The sequence below is a fragment of the Stegostoma tigrinum genome, chromosome 5 (genome assembly GCF_030684315.1).
Source record: "Stegostoma tigrinum isolate sSteTig4 chromosome 5, sSteTig4.hap1, whole genome shotgun sequence".
Lineage (NCBI taxonomy): Eukaryota > Metazoa > Chordata > Chondrichthyes > Orectolobiformes > Stegostomatidae > Stegostoma > Stegostoma tigrinum.
The window spans coordinates 51,531,708-51,548,943 of NC_081358.1; the positions used below are offsets into that span (position 1 = coordinate 51,531,708).

General features: G+C 41.2%; 1 protein-coding gene across 1 annotated transcript in view; it reads right to left on the reverse strand.

Annotated features, from left to right (window-relative positions):
• Window positions 1-10,944, reverse strand: part of atp6v1c1a (ATPase H+ transporting V1 subunit C1a) — a 113,570-nt gene extending 102,626 nt beyond the window's left edge. The window contains exon 1 of the mRNA XM_048529671.2: window positions 10,891-10,944. The gene's annotated coding sequence lies outside the window, so the exon portion shown is untranslated. The remainder of the gene's footprint in view (window positions 1-10,890) is intronic.
• Between the last annotated feature and the right edge of the window lie 6,292 nt (window positions 10,945-17,236).

Genomic DNA, 17,236 nt, shown 5'->3' on the forward strand with positions numbered 1-17,236 from the left:
ATAGGAAACAGAGAGTGATGGTAGAGGGTTGTTTCTCAGACTGGAGGCCTGTGGCCGGCAATGTTCCGCAGGGATCAATGTTGGGGCGTCCACATTTGTTTGTCATCTATACAAATAATGTTGATGATAATACAGAAGGCATGGTAAATAAGTTTGCAGATGGCACCAAAATTGGTGGTATAGTGGACAGTGAAGAAAATGATCTAAAATTACAAACAGATCTTGATCAATTCAGTGAATCGGCTGAGGAGTGGCAGATGGAGTTTAATTTGGATAAAAGAGCTATTGCATTTTGGTAAAACAAACAAGGCCAGGTCTTGTACAATTAAAAGCAGGGCCTTGGATAATGTCGTAGAACAGAGAGACCTAGGGGTTCAGGTACGTAATTCTTTGAAGTTTGCGTCACATTTAGACAGGATAGCCAAGAAGGCATTTAGCATGCTTGCCTTCATTGCTTAGACCTTTGAGTATAGGAGTTGGGACGTTATGTTGAGGTTGTACAAAATGTTGGTGAGGTCTTTTCGAGAGTACCGAGTCCTGTTCTTATCACCCAGTTACAGGAAGGATATTACTAAGTTACAGAGGATTCAGAGGAGATTTATCAGGATGTTGCTGAGAATGAAGAGTCTTAGTTATAAGGAGAGGCTGGATAGGCTGGGACTTTTTTTCTCTGGATCGTAGGAGGTTGAGGGGTGACCTTATAGAGATTGAGAAAATCATGAGGAGTATAGATAAGGTGAATGGTAGGTATCTTCCCTAAGGTGGGGGATTTCAAGACTAGGGAGAGAGATTTAAAGAAAAATGTGAGGCAATTTTTATACACAGAGTGATTCATGTATGAAATAAAATGCCAGAGGAAGTAGTAAATGCAGGGACAGTTAAAGCATTTAAAATAGATAAGTACATGAATAAGAAATGTTTGGAGGAATATGGACCAAGCACAGGCAGGTAGGACTAGTTTAGTTTGGGGTTATAGTTGGCATGGACTGGTTGGACCGAACAGTCTGTTTCCATGCTGTATGACTCTATGACTCTAATGACTCTGTGGCCTCAGTTACTGTCAAAAGCATGTCTCTAGAATCACAAGTAGTTCTGGAGGAATGCTGCAGCCATCAGTCCATACCCTCCGGCCACCGAGGAAGCAGACTGGTAGGACTTCGGTTTACCACATGAAGGGATCATGGTAGCTGCCAGGAAGGAAGATCTCAACTTCCTTGATCTGAAATAAGCTGAATTTTACACAAAACATTATGAGAATCTATGGTGTTGTGAACATACACACAAGTATTACACATGTGCTGTCATACATATGAAACAGTAATATCTCACACTATGATGGAAGATCAAGGAAATAGTGCAACTATTGGACTATCATTAGAAATATTCCCAAAGTCACGCTGAAATGACTTTGTTGTGATGAAATTTATGGCAGCGGTATCACAGTCTCTGGCTGGACAGTCAAAGCATGTGGTAAAAATATAGCTAATTTCAGAGTTACATCTGCCATTGCTCATTTTATTCAAACATGTAAAGGTAAATAAAGGGGATATGATGGCCAGCACAAGCAAACAAGATGCTATGACAAAGTTCACATTATTTTATCCGGGTCTGACCCACTTCTTATACTACCTTTGGATACAAGCATAGCATTTCTCAGGTAAACCTAAGGTAGCTTATTTAAGCTAGGTTGCTATTTCAATGATTCACTCTAGTGCTTTCTTTCTTTGTCTAGTATTGATGTCTAGTATATCTAATATCTAGTACGTTTCTCACTGCATTTTATTTTGGTGGCTGTGTAGCACACCATTTATGTATTTGGATTTTCCCTAGCTGTATCGCAGAATTGCTGGTTTCTGACACAGTTCAACATGCAGCAGAGTGCTGAGAATTGGAATTGCTCTGGGGATTCTTGTTGTGTTATTGAGATGACAAAGATTATTTCCTGAGGAGATATCAAATTAGGCTGCCATGCAACCCAGCATCATCAATCCACAGCAATCAGTTCTCTGGGATCCTGCACATAGTTTTACGTATCCTACTGTTCCAATAACTATGGTGTCTTAGAATCAGGTAGATGTACAGCACGGAAACAGACCCTTTCGTCCAATTTATCCATGCCGACCAGATATTCTGTATAAGTCTAGTCCCATTTGCCAGCTCTTGGCCCATATCTCTCTTAAACCCTTCCTAATCATATTACCATCAAGAGGCCTTTTAAATGTTGTAATCGTACAAGCCTCCACCACCTCCTCTGGCAGCTCATTCCTTACATGCATCACCCCTTGCATGAGAAATTTGTCCCTTAGGTTTCTTTTGTGTATCTTTCCCCTCTTACCTTGGACCTATGCCCTCTAGTTTTGGACTCCCCCACCCCAAAGAAAAGATCTTGCCTGTATAACCTATCCATATCCCTCATGATTTTGTAAACCTCCATAAGGTCACCTCTCAGCCTCTAAAGCTCCGGGGAAGTTTCCCCTAGCTTATTCAGCCTCTCCCTATAGCTCAAACACTCCAAACCTGGAAATGTCCATATAAATCATTTTGAACTCTTTTGGTTTCACAACATCCTTGCCTATGAGAGGAAGTCCGGAAGTGCATGCAATACTTCAAAAGTGGCCGAACCAATGTTCTGTACAGCCGCAACATGACCTCCCAACTCCTATATAATGCACTGATCAATAAAGGCAAGGGTACCAAACACCTTCCTCACCACTCAGTCTTCTGCAACTCTCAACTTCAACGACCTATGAACCTGCACTCCAAGGTCTCTCTGTTTGGCAGCACTTGCCAGGACCTTACCATTAAGTGTAAAAGTCCTGTCCTGATTTGCCCTACCAAAATGCGGCACCTCATTTTTATCTATATTAAATTGCAAACAACAACAAAGCTTTCATGCTGTTGTAATGAATATGTTATATTTGAAATATTAATTTAGAATATCATTGACTGGATATATATCAAAAGCTTGAATATTTTGGAGAGAACACTTTGCATTACGTAAAAAGACTGAAAGATAGTGCATTTTCAAAAAATGTCAAGCTGCTCAACTGGAGTCCCTGAATCCACAATATTTTCAGAGAGAGGTCACAATGACCCATTTTGTGTGTTTAAGAAAGCTATTTGATTTGAACATAGTCAGAGGCATTTTACATAAAGCAGCCTTTGTCCTCTCTCTCTTTTCTTTGAAGTCCCTCTTATCAAAGGTTGTGAGTTGAAAATCCACTGCAGACCTCAATAAGTGGAGGGTTCCGACAGGAATGGTCTTTATTGCTACAACCGGATAAACGTTAGAGAAGAATCTGGAATCTACCACCATTGTCAAATGATAAAATTAATTCATACAACATTCTATTCAGCAGTATACTCCAATACTATCAACTTGTGTGCAAAGTGACTGGCTACAGACCAACATTGGACAATGTGTAAATAATTTTTGTTTTGACTTTACTTGGCAAAGTATTTTTAAGATAACACTGTACAGAAGTTTATGCGCTTATTCTAGACGTGGAGTTTTCAGCTGATGGTTTGTGTGTGGAAACATCGCTCTCTCTCTCTCTCTCTGCATTTACCCTAACAAGAATCTTATAACTGTCAATGTTCTCTATTTCATAGAAAACAACCCCAAGATAGTTCAATTTTTTGTAGTAGATCGTTCTAATTAAACTGTTCAGAGATGTCTGAAGCAGTTGGAACTTGAACCTGTGCCTCTCTCTCTTTTCTTTGAAATCCCTCTTATCAAAGGTTGTGAGTTGAAAATCCACTGCAGACCTCAATAAGTAGAGGGTTCCGACAGGAAGGGTCTTAAAACACGTCTGGAGCAGTTGGAACTTGAACCTGTGCCTCTTGGGCCAGAGATGGTGATGCTACCACTGCACCACAAGAAGCCTTGGTTTTCCATAACTGGTATCCTGATGTCCAGTTGACTGGCTTATAGTTACCTGTTTTCTCTTTCTCTCCTTTCTTGATCAGCTGTATTACATTTGTGACATGACAGTTCATAGGGACTGTTCTTGGATCTAAAGATTTCTCAGTCACTATTTCTGCAGCCTCTATTTTTAAAATCTTACAAGCCATCAGGTTCAGTGGATTTATCAGCTTTTGTTATTTCAGTAGTTACTCTTAAGACTAAGGGTCCTGACACCCATTCGGTGCAAATTTCAGTGATGGAGGAGCCCTCACATCAGGGCAAAATATAAGGCAGAAGCATTCACAGCAATCTTCAGCCAGAAGTGCCAAGTTGATAATCCATCTTAGCCTCCTCCAGTGGTCCCCAGCATTACAGAAACCAGTCTTCAGCCAATTTGATTCACTTCACATTTGGTGACACTGGATACTGCAAAAGCCATGGCCCCTGACAACATTCCAGCAATAGTATTGAAGACCTGTGCTCCAGAAATTGCTGCTCCCCTAACCAAGCTGTTCCATTACAGTTACAAAACTTGCATCTACCCAACAATGTGGAAAATTGCCCAGGTATGTCCTGTACACAAAAAGCAGGGCAAATCCCATCCAACCAACTGCCGCCCAAACAGTCTACTCTTGATCATCAGTAGACTAATGGAAGGTGTCATCAACAGTGTGATCAAGCAGCACCTGCTCAGCAATAACCAGACAGTGACACCCAAGTTGGGTTCCGCCAGGGCCACTCAGCTCCTGGCCTTATTTATAGCTTTGGTTCAAACATGGACAAAACAGCTGAATTCCAGAAATGAGGTGAGAGTGACAGCCCTTGACATCCAGGCCACATTTGACTGTGTGTGGCATCAGCCAGCCCTAACAAAACTGGAATCAATGGATATCGGGGGGCAAACTCTCCACTGGTTGGAGTCATAACTGGCACATAGGAAGATGGTCATGGTTATTGGAAGTCAGTCATCTCAGCTCCCAGACATCTCTGCAGGAGTTCCACAGGGTACTGTCCTAGGCCCAAGCATCTTCACCTGCTTTGCTAATGACCTTCCCTCCATCATGAAGTCAGAAGTGGAAAGCTCTCCGATGATTGCACAATGTTCTTTCAGAGAGATCTGGGTGTGCAGGACTCCTCAGACACTGAAGCAGTCTATGTTCAAATGCAGCAAGATCTGGACAATATCCAGACTTGGGCTAACAAGTAGCAAGTAGCATTTACACTATACCAATTTTAGGCAATGACCATCTCCAATAAGAGACAAACTAACCAACGCCCCTTGACATTCAACAGTGTTATCATCACTGAATCCCTCACTATCAATATCCCGGGGGTTACCGTGGATCAAAAGCTCAACTAGATTTGCCACATAAATACTTTCCACTCTACCTATGCCATTTACAATTTTATAAACATCTATTAGATCGCACCTCAAACCCCTGCATTCCAGTAAAAACAAACCTAGTCTATGCCACCTTCATTCATAGCTAAAATCCCCATATCAGGCAACATCCTGGTAAACTTTTTCTGTGTCCTCTCCAAAGCATCCATATCCTGCTGGTAGTGTGGTGACCAAAACTGTACACAATATTCCAAGTATGGCCTAATTAAATTTCTATAAAGCTGGAGTATAACTTGTATTTCTTTATAAAAACAGAAAGAACTGCAGATACTGTAAATCAGGAACGAAAACAAAGTTGCTGGAAAAGCTCAGCAGGTCTAGTAGCGTCTGTGAAGGAGAAATCAGAGTTAACTTTTCGGGTCCGAACAAAAACAGAACTGAGGAAGGGTCACCAGACCCGAAACGTTAACTGTGTTTTCTCCTTCACAGCTGCTGCCAGACCTGCTGAACTTTTCCAGCAACTTTGTTTTTGTTGCTGTTGTTGTCTAAGTTTATACTCAATGCTCCTTCAGTTGAAGGCATACATGCCATAAACCATTTTTATTACGTTATGTACCTGTATAATTTCCATCTGTACTTGATCTTGCAAATGCATCACCTCACATTTGTCTGAATTAAATTCCATGTGCCATTTTTCTGCCCTTGCTTCCAACTGATCTATATCCTGCTGTATCCTCTGACAATCCTCCTCACTATCTGCAACTCGTTCAATCATTGTATCGTCCGCAAACTTACTAAATAGAACAGCTACATTTTCCTCTAAATCATTTATGTAGACCACAAACAGCAGAGGTCCCAGCACTGATCCATGTGGAACACCACTAGTCACAACCCTCCATTTCGAAAAGTATCCTTCCATCTATCCCTCGGTCTCCTATGACTAAGTCAGTTCTGTATCCATCTTGCCAGCTCACCCCGATACCGTGTGACTTCACCTTTTGTACCAGTCTGCCATGAGGGACCTTGTCAAAGGCTTTACCAAAGTCCACGCGGACAACATTAACTGCTTTTCCCTCATCAATCATCATCATCACCTCCTCAAAAGACTCGATCAAGTTAGTGAGGAATGACCTTCCTTGCACAAAACCATGCTGTCTATCACTAACTAGTCCATTTGCTTCTAAATGTGTATTGATCTTGTCCCTGAAAATCTTTTCCAATAATTTCCCTACCACTGATGTGAAACTCACAGGTGTATAATTTCCAGGATTCCTGCTACCCTTCTTAAACAATGGGACAACATTAACTATTCTCCTGTCCTCTGGGACCTCACCTGTAGCCACTTGCTTTGCATTTGCAATGTATATGCACTACAGTTGAAATATAAGTTGTCAAATATATTTGCTTCACCATTCTGCACACCTTACATTTTCCAATCCTGGGTACTTTGCTGTGCCCCTACTTTGTGTATCCCCAGATTCAATTCAGATAATATAATCACCCTAATTTATATGTAATCTGCTCCTTACCTTCATTACATTCATCAATCTCTGTCCTCATGAAAATAGGTCAAGTAGTATTAGAGCATTGGATATACATTGTTAATTGCTGCCTCCTTCAACAGGGCTTCAGCTGTATCAGCATCACCTCATGACTCTGTCCCAGAAGCAGAGATAGGTCAGTACCCTCAGAACTGCACTGAACCAGTTGCTGGCTGCTGCACTCAACATTCCCTTTTGAATATTTCCAGAGTTTAAATCAGAGGAGACTGATATTACATGCCTTTAAAGCATTTTGTAATATAAACATCTTTAAGATGTTTTGAACATTATTTCTTTTTAGTGTAGACTTTTTTGAAGGCAAGTATTAAAATTTTTGGATGTGTTGTTGATATTACCCAATTTATGTTGGTACTAGTCACTGTAATAAATAATCTAATAAGTAATTATTTATATTCAGAAGTGTGCTAGCACTGTTACGTGTTACCCAGTGTAAATAAGGGTATCAACAGTAGAATTCCCTATATCCTCATGTGTACTTCTCCAATCTTTTTAAATATGAAATAGATAGCCAATGAACATATAAACAAAACATATTTAACAATAAAGCAACATAGTCACATTTCTTTCCTTCCTAACATGCTTGTTTTTTTAAACTAAACTTTCTTTCCAGATAATTTCCAATAGCTAAACTGATTTCCTGGATTAGCTTCCAGATCAAGGTAATACCCCACACCACAAAGTTTACAATGTAAAACCTGACACCTGCAACACTGATTCCGTGTTTCCCGCCCCCCACTTTATTTTTCATGTTTTCTGACCCCAATGAGCACTGGGCGTTCATGAGCAGAATTATTCTCCGAAGTGTGCAAACAGTGGTTGGCCATCTGAAATAACAATTTGTCTAACACACATCATTGGGACTAATAGATTTATAAAAACCTGCAAGCATAACAGCTGTGAAACATCAAAAATCATGCCTGGATGTATCCTGATTAGGACCCCACGACCCATCAGCAGCACGTGATCCCCAGTGAGACACAAAACAGACTGACAAAACCTCAAGACCAGTTAATGGAAGGATTTTTTAAAAATCTTTTCCAATATTTAGAAGTTGCATAACTAGTCTTGAAACCCATGTTTACCATGCTCACATTACCATAAACTATTCTCTGCAGTGTTCACACCAGATAACACAAACTGCTCTGAAATGCTTAGGACATGGTCACTTAAAAATCTCACCGAAAGAGACAAGCAAGTCACAGAACTTTTAGACTGGAAGACTTTCTAAACAGAGTGATATTCTGAGAGAGTAGGAACTGCAGATGCTGGAGAATCTGAGATAACAAGGTGTAGAGCTGGATGAACACAGCAGGCCAAGCAGCATCAGAGGAGCAGGAAGGCTGACATTTCAGGCCTAGACCCTATTTCTGAAGAAGGGTCTAGGCCCAAAATGTCAGCCTTCCTGCTCCTCTGATGCTGCTTGGCCTGCTGTGTTCATCCAGCTCTACACCTTGTTGTCTCAGAGTGACATTCTCATATATTTTGTGTATTGTCACTCTTGTACAACATATGAATCTGCAATACTTAGCAACTTAGAAAGAAAAATTGAGATTAATACTGAAACAAGAAATGCAGCTTTGTAAAGGACATTAAAACCATAAATACTAAAAATACTAAAAGTCTAAAATGATGCAAGAGAAGGAAAACAAGTTATGAGGAAGGACTTGAAATATTATTTATATTGGAGCAGAGATGACCAAGAGATTTAACAGAGGTTGTTAACATTTCAAAGAATTTTTCTCAAGTGAATAAGACAATTTCCTCCAGTTTCAGAGTCAAATATTCAAAGGTTTATCAATTTTAATCTACTGAAATGAGTTGAGAGGTATGGAGAAATTTATCTACACAGAGAAATAAGGAGTGGCTGAAGCAGGGGCCATTTTATCTGTTAATGGAAGGGTGGATAAATATTTAAAGAAAAGGAAGATGCAGGGCCAGATGAATGTTACAAACAAGGACACAATCACAGGATAACAAAGTGTGGAGCTGGATGAACACAGCAGGCCAAGTAGCATCTCAGGAGCACAAAAGCTGACGTTTCGGGCCTAGACCCTCATTGTGACTGCTTAGAGTCATACAGTAGACTCTTGAGTAATACAGCATGGAAACAAGTCCTTTGACCCAAACTGGTCCATGCTGGTCAGCCAGTTCCATTGCCCACATTTGGTCCATATCCCTCTAAACCTTTTCTATCCGTCTACCTATTCAAATTTTTTTCAAATATTGCTATTATACCTGCCTCAACTACTTTGTCTGGCAGCCCATTCCATATGAGCCCCACTCAATGCATGAAGAAGTTGCCCCTCATGTCCTTCTTAAATCTCCCCCCTCTCACCTTAAACTTATGCCCTCTTGTTCTCAATTCCCCATCCCTGGGAAAAAAGACTATATGCATTCATTCTATCTAGGCCCCTCATGATTTTATACACCTCAATAAGGTCACTCCTCAATCTCCTATATCCCAAGGGATAAAGTCCTATCCTGGCCAACCTCTCCCTATAACTCAGGCCTACTAGTCCTGGCAACATTCTCATAAATCTTCACTGCACAATTTCCAGTTTAACTAATTCTTTCCTATTACAGGTGGTCAAAACTGTACACAATACTCCAAGTACAGCCACCAATGACTTATGCAACTGTAATATAATGTCCCAACTCCTATACTCAATGCCTTGACCGATGAAGGCAGGCATGCCAAATGTCTTCTTCACCACCCTGTCTACCTGTGACACCGCTATCAACAAACTATGCACTTGTACTCCGAGGTCCCTCTGTTCCATAACACTCCTCAGGACCTTACTATTTACGTATAAGTCCTACCTTGGTTTGACTTTCCAAAGTGCAAAACGTCACATTTATCTACATTGAATTGCATTTGCTAATCCTCTGCCCACTTCCCCATCTGATCAAGATCCCTCTGTAATTTTTGATAACCTTGTTCGCTATCAACTATACCTCATAATTTAGTATCATCTGCAAACCTATCAATCATGCCCTGTACATCACATCCTGATCATTTATGTAAATAACAAATAACAAAGGTCCCAGCACTGAGCCCTGTGGAACACCACTAGTCATAGACCGCCAGTCCAAGAAACAACCTTCAACCATCACCCTCTGCTTCCTACCATCAAGCCAATTTTGATTCCAATTAGCTAGCTGTCCCTGGATCCCATGCAACCTAACCTTCATAATTAGCCTAAAGTCCATGTAGACAACATCCACTACCCTACCTTCATCTATCATCTTGGTTACCTCTTTGAAAAATTAAATTTGTCAGAAATGACTTACCATGTGAAAATTCATGTTGACTATCCCTAATCAGGCATTCAGTATCCAAATGGTGGTTGATCCTGTCCCTCAGTATCCTCTCCAATAACTTGCCTACCACTGATGTCAGACTCACTGGCCTGTAGTTCCCTGACTTGTCTTTGCTACCTTTCTTAAAACAATTGAACAACATTAGCCACCCTCAAGTCTTCCAGAACCTAACCAGCAGCTAAAGATGAAGCAAAAATCTCTGCAAGAGCCTCTGCAGTTTCTTCCCTAGCCTCCCACAACATCCAAGGATGGACTTAATCAAGCCCAGGGGATCTATCCACCTTAAGGCGATCTAGGGCTACAGATGCCTCCTCTCTAGTAATATCTACGCATTCAAGATATCCCCACTTGTTTCCCTTCTTTCCCTAGCATCCATAATTCTCTCCTCAGTAAACATGGAAGAGAAATATTCATTAAAAATCTCCTTCATCTCATTTGGCTCCACACATAGACAGCCATGCTGATCTTTAAGAGCGCCTATTCTCTCCCTAGCCACCCTTTTCCTCTTAATATAGCTACAGCGCCTCTTGCAATTGTTTTTAACTTTATCTGCCAGATCCATCTCATACCCTCTTTTTACTCTTCTGATTTCCCTCTTAAGTGTGCTCCTACACTTCATGTGCTTGTGCAGCGTCCATGTTCTACAGTTTTTTTTAAACCATAACAGCATAGATACAAACCCTTTGATTCTTCAACAATGTCAGATAACGATTGTATAGATCAACTCTTCATAAAATGGTTATTTCATATATACTTACAAATCCCGTGCTGTTACGTATTCATTCATTGTGATTCTTAGCCATCTTTGTCCTAAAGCACAAACAAGATATTAATATGTTCAAAATTAGCACAGAACTGATATGCATCCTTGTAACCTTATCACATTGCTCCTGTTGTTGTGCATTTAAATTGCTAGTATGTCAGTACAAATGAGTTATTGAGTATCGCTGTGAAAAACATCCATTTTGTTGAAGCTTTTTATCTCGAACTCATCGGGAAATACCAAATCAGGTGGAAACAACACTCATGTTGTATGTAATGAGATTGCTGATAGGCTGGCAAGTGAACTCTAATTGGTAGAGGTGATGCCATGAGAATGCATCAGTTAACTGAACTTGACTAGCAAATTTTGTTGAAATTTTAAACCAAGCAGTTTGATTCTGATTGGTCAACCAGGCCATGCTTGCAAAATGCCCAACGCAGTTCCAGATTAGATGTGATTCGACATTTTGATAGCATTTGCTAATTAATCCTGAGTGTTTAAAGTTTTTGAGAAGATTTGTAGCTTGGATTGTGGATGAGGTTGTAGACATGCTTGCTGAGCCGGTGTGTTTCGTTGCAAATGTTTCATCACCCTGCTAGGTAACATCATCGGTGCGCCTCCGGTGATGCATTGGTGTTCTGTTCCGCTTGTTATTTATATGCCTCGGTTTGCTGGAGTGGTTGGCATTACTTCCAGTTCTGTTTTTCAGCGGTTTGTGTATCAGGTCTAGTTCAATGTGTTTGTTGATGGAATTCAGATTGGAATGCAGGCCTCCAGGAATTCCCCAGCATATCTTTGTTTGGCTTGTGCTTTATGGATGTGTTGTCCCAGTCAAATTTGTGTCCTTCTTGGTCCATGTGTATTGAGACCAGTGAGAATTAGTCACCTCACTGGTCTCAATACACATGGATAAAGGAGGACATGAATTCAACTGGGACAACACATCCATAATAGCGCAAGCCAAACAGAGATATGCCGGGGAATTCCTGGAGGCCTGCATTCCAATCTGAACTCCATCAACAAACACATTGAACTAGACCTGATACACAAACCACTGAAAAACAGAACTGGAAGTAATGCCAACCAACACTCAAACTGAGGCATATAAATAACAAGCGGGACAGAACACAATGCTTCACCAGAGGCACACTGACAATGTTACCTAGCAGGATGATAAAACGTTGGCAATCAAACACATCAACTCGACAAGCAAGTCTACAACCTCAGTCCTGAGAATTAAAAGAATTACACTGATACTCAATTTAGGATATAGTGTAGCAGACTGCAGTGTATTGAAAGCTACAAATATTAATACACAAGCCTGTTTGTTTTTAGACAGAAAGAATACGTATATGCACTGCGCCAGTTAAAAATCAACTAATCGGGTGACAGTGATTCTCTTGTTCATTTCTCATGGCAATGCCTTGACCAATCAAAATCAACCTGGCAGCTAACTATCAATAACACTTCTACCAATCAGCACTGTCCTCTTGTACAGGATTAATGTTGTTTTTCTTTTATTTTGGCATCTCTTGCAAATATCCTGATGAATGCAAGATGGAAAGCTTTGATAAAATGTGTTTTTTTTTCAGTAAAACTCAAGTTCTTTGCTAATAAACAAAAATTTGAAAATTATTTGTGGGCTGAACAGACTGTGCCTGCGAGATTTTTTTCTGTAATAAAGGTGTATTTAGAAAAAGTGTGTTGTCTATGTACTCTCCCTGGATTATGGCAAGTCACAATTTTGTTCATAATCACTGAAGAGTGATAATATGTGTGAAAATGAGGACACATACTTTGGCTCATCTCAGAAATTCTTCTCCCTCATTTGCCATCAGAGCTGCCTGGTTTCGTTAACTCTAAACACTAATGAGATCCAGGCAGTTTGTTCCAGCTCTGCAAACCTTTTCCAGCAAAATATCAAGTCATCCACAATAAATAGGAATATTTATCAAGATAATGGGAACTGCAGATGCTGGAGAATCCAAGATAACAAAGTGTGAAGCTGGATGAACACAGCAGGCCAAGCAGCATCTCAGGAGCACAAAAGCTGACGTTTCAGGCCTAGACCCTTCATCAGAAGGGGTCAAGGCCCGAAACGTCAGCTTTTGTGCTCCTGAGATGCTGCTTGGCCTGCTGTGTTCATCCAGCTTCACACTTTGTTATCTTGCTTTTGGCCCATATCCCTTTAAACCTTTCCTCTTCATATACTTGTCCAAATTACTTTTCAATGTTGTAACTTACCTCCATCTGCCAATTCCTCTGGCAGTTCATTCCACATATGAACCACTCTCTGCATAGAAATATTGCCCTTCAGGTCCCTTTTAAATCTTGCTCCTCTCACCTTAGCAATATGCCCTCTAGTTTTGAACTCCCCAACCCCTGGAAAAGGCCTTTGCTATTTACAATATCTACATCCGTCATGATTTTATAGTCTCTATAAGGGCACCCCTCAACCGCCTATGCTCTAGTGAAAAGAGTCCCAGCTTATTCAGCATCTCCTTGTAAGTCAAGCCCTCCAGTACCAGCAACATTCTTGTAAATCTTTTCTGCACCCTTGCCAATTTAATAATATCCTGCCTATAGCAGGGCAACCAGAACAATACACTGTACTTCAAAAGTGGTCTCACTGATGTCCTGTGCAACTCTAACGTGACATCCCACTTCCTATATTCAATGGTCTGAGCAATGTAGGCAAGCATGCCAAACGCCTTCTCTACTGCCCTTTCTAACTGTGATGCGATTTGCAAAGAAATATGTACCTGAACCCCTCGGCCTCTCTGTTCGACAACATTCCCCAGAACCCTTCTATTAAGTGTATAAGTCCTGCCCTTCTTTGTTTTACCAAAATGCAACATCTTGTATTTATCTAAATTAAACTCCATCTGCCACTTCTCAGCCCATTGACTGAACTGATCAAGATCCTTTTGTAATCTTAGATAATCTTCTTCATTGCACACTATAACAATTTTGATGTCACCTGCAAACTTACTAACCAAGCTTCTCAAATTCTTATCCAAATCATTTATATAAATGACAAACAACAGTGGATACAGCACCGATTTCTGTGGAACATCTCTCATCACAAGTCTATGGTCCAATAAACAACCCTCCACCACCACCCTCTGTCTCCTATCTTTAAACCAATTTTGTATGTAAGTGGCAAGATCTCCCTGACTCTCATGAGATCCAACTTTACTAACAGGTCTACAATGCAAAATCTCGTCAAAGGCTTTACTAATATCCATGATTTCAATATCTACTCCTCTGCCCTTATCTATCTTCTTGATCATGTCCTCAAATAAATCAATTAAGTTTATGAGGCAAGATTTCCCACACACAAAGCAAAGCTGACTATCCCTAATCCTTGCCTCCCCCAAATGCATTTAAATTGTATCTTTCAGAATCGCCTTCACTTACCCACCACTGATGTCAGATTCACCAGTCTAAAGTACCTACGCTTCTCCTTCTAGCCTTTCTTCAATAAAAGCACAACATTAACCACTCTCCAGGCTTCCAGCACCTCACCCATGGCTATAGATGATACAAATATCTTTGCTAGGGACCCCGAAATTTCTTCCCTAACTTCCCATGATGTCCTGAGATACAGCTGAGTAGGTCCCAGAGATGTATCCACCTTTTTTTTTAAAGACCTCTAGCACCTCCTCTTCTATGTTTTCCATGAGTTCTCTGTCACAAAGATGAGGGTCAGTGTTGCCAGAGGAAAGGTTGTGCAGATCCAGCAGATTCTAGTTCACATTCTTCTCCATCTGCAGAGCTCTCTGCATTAAATCCAGACCATTGCTCCACTCATCCTACTCTGGCTTCGTGATATCCTGCAATATGATTCAGCCCCCACGTTTATTTTGAAATTCTATCAGTTTCTCAATATGTTCCCATTCCTCATGGGGCTGCTCCTTGATGAACTCAGCAAAGTGAGATAGGCAACTTTACTCAAAGTAAGAGGATGTGGAGAAGTGAACATAAGATAGAGTTCCAGATTGATCTGCTTCTTAGCAGCATCCTCATAGTCCTTGTCTTAGTACTGACACACTTGAAAGGCCATCTTCACATTTAATGTCTGAAGAGGATAAGATCAACCAACGACCTCATACTGATTAAGGGTGTACGTAACAGAACCAGATAGAACAGAAGTCTTGATTTTTCAAGCTTGGTCTGTTCCAAATTAACTCAATACATTTGTGAGACAGACACAAAAACTATAGATAACTAAGTTTGGAGCTGGAGGAACACAGCAGGACAGGCAACATCAGAGGAAAAGGAAAGCTTTCCTGTTCCTCTGATGTTGCCTGGCCTGCTATGTTCCTTCAGCTCCACACTTTATCTCTAACTCCAGCACCTGCAGTTCTTGCTATCACAAAACTATAATTGGCTTTAGGGAGGGAAAAATTATTCAAGTTTTCACTTTTTCGACATTAGCCAGCAATGTCTACTCCAAGTGCAACAATCACATGACACCAGGGTATATTCCAACAGGTTTATTAGTAAACACAAGCTTTGGGAGCCTCACTCCTTCTTCAGGTGTTAGTGAGAGAGGTAGTATCAGACATAGAATTTATAAGTAAAAGATCAAAGGGTCATACCACTGATGACGATGTATTAAACAAACCTAAGATGCAGTTAAATCTCAAATCAGTTGGAAGGTTTAAATTGATTAATATGTACATGTTTTCAAATAAACTTGCTGGACTGTAACCTGGTGTCATATGATTTCTGACTTTGTCCACCCAGTCCAACACTGGCATCACCACATCATACTCCAAGTGCATTTGTGAACAGTAGGTGAGAAGTAGGATTGGTTCGACTATCAACAATAGTTATTAAGATTTACACACAAATAATGGTCACTCAGATGGTTCCGCAAAGACGGAATACTTTTTCAGGAACAGTACCCAAGAAATGAGTTAACACCTCTAGGAAAGGGAAGAAAAGAGGCAGGAAATGGGAAAATAAAGCAAGTTAACAAAAATAATGAACAGGAGCTACACTAGAGTCAAATGATTGCAGCAAACAGGAAGGTGAGAAATAGTAGATTAATACAAACAAAAATTTGCACGGTAATTTAGTCGGCCCTTTAAAGTGAAAAGATGGAGTCTGATGAAGAGATTTTAAAAGGGCAATAATTTTAAAATTGATGTATTGCTGAACTGAGAGCCAATATTAGGTCAGTGAGCCCAGAAGTGATGAGTGAATGGGACTTTGTGTGATTTAGGACATAAGCAGCAGAATTTTGTTTGATGTCAAGTATTCAGAAGGGAACTACGTGGGAGCTCAGCCAGGAAAACAATGGAATTGTTGATGTAGCTTCGTTATAAAATGGTACAGGAATCTTGAATGGAAAAAAAAGGCTGACAAAATGTTACAGTATAAAGTAACGCCAATTTTTTATCGAACACATTTGTACATACTTTGTAGAAGGTAGTGTTATACAAACACACTTGCATGTCTGGCAGGACAAAGCCTCAATGTTCCTCACAATCTGATCTGGCAAATTAATGTGCTTGTAACTGATGTCCATTTCAAGCCCACCGACTCCCACAGCTACCTAGAATACACCTCCTCCCACCCACCCTCCTGCAAAAATTCCATCCCCTATTCCCAATTCCTCCGCCTCCGCCGCATCTGCTCCCACGATAAGACATTCCACTCCCGCACATCCCAGATGTCCAAGTTCTTCAAGGACCGCAACTTTCCCCCCACAGTGATCGAGAACGCCCTTGACCGCGTCGTCCATATTTCCCGCAGCACATCCCTCACACCCCGTCCCCGCCACAACCGCCCTAAGAGGATCCCCCTCGTTCTCACACACCACCCTACCAACCTCCGGATACAACGCATCATCCTCCGACACTTCCGCTATCTACAATCCGACCCCACCACCCAAGACATTTTTCCATCCACACCCCTGTCTGCTTTCCGGAGAGACCACTCTCTCCGTGACTCCCTTGTTCGCTCCACACTGCCCTCCAACCCCACCACACCCGGCAACTTCCCCTGCAACTGCAGGAAATGCTACACTTGCCCCCACACCTCCTCCCTCACCCCTATCCCAGGCCCCAAGATGACATTCCACATTAAGCAGAGGTTCACCTGCACATCTGCCAATGTGGTATACTGCATCCACTGTACCCGGTGTGGCTTCCTCTACATTGGGGAAACCAAGCGGAGGCTTGGACACCGCTTTGCAGAACACCTCCGCTCAGTTCGCAACAAACAACTGCACCTCCCAGTCACAAACCATTTCCACTCCCCCTCCCATTCTTTAGATGACATGTCCATCATGGGCCTCCTGCACTGCCACAATGATGCCACCCGAAGGT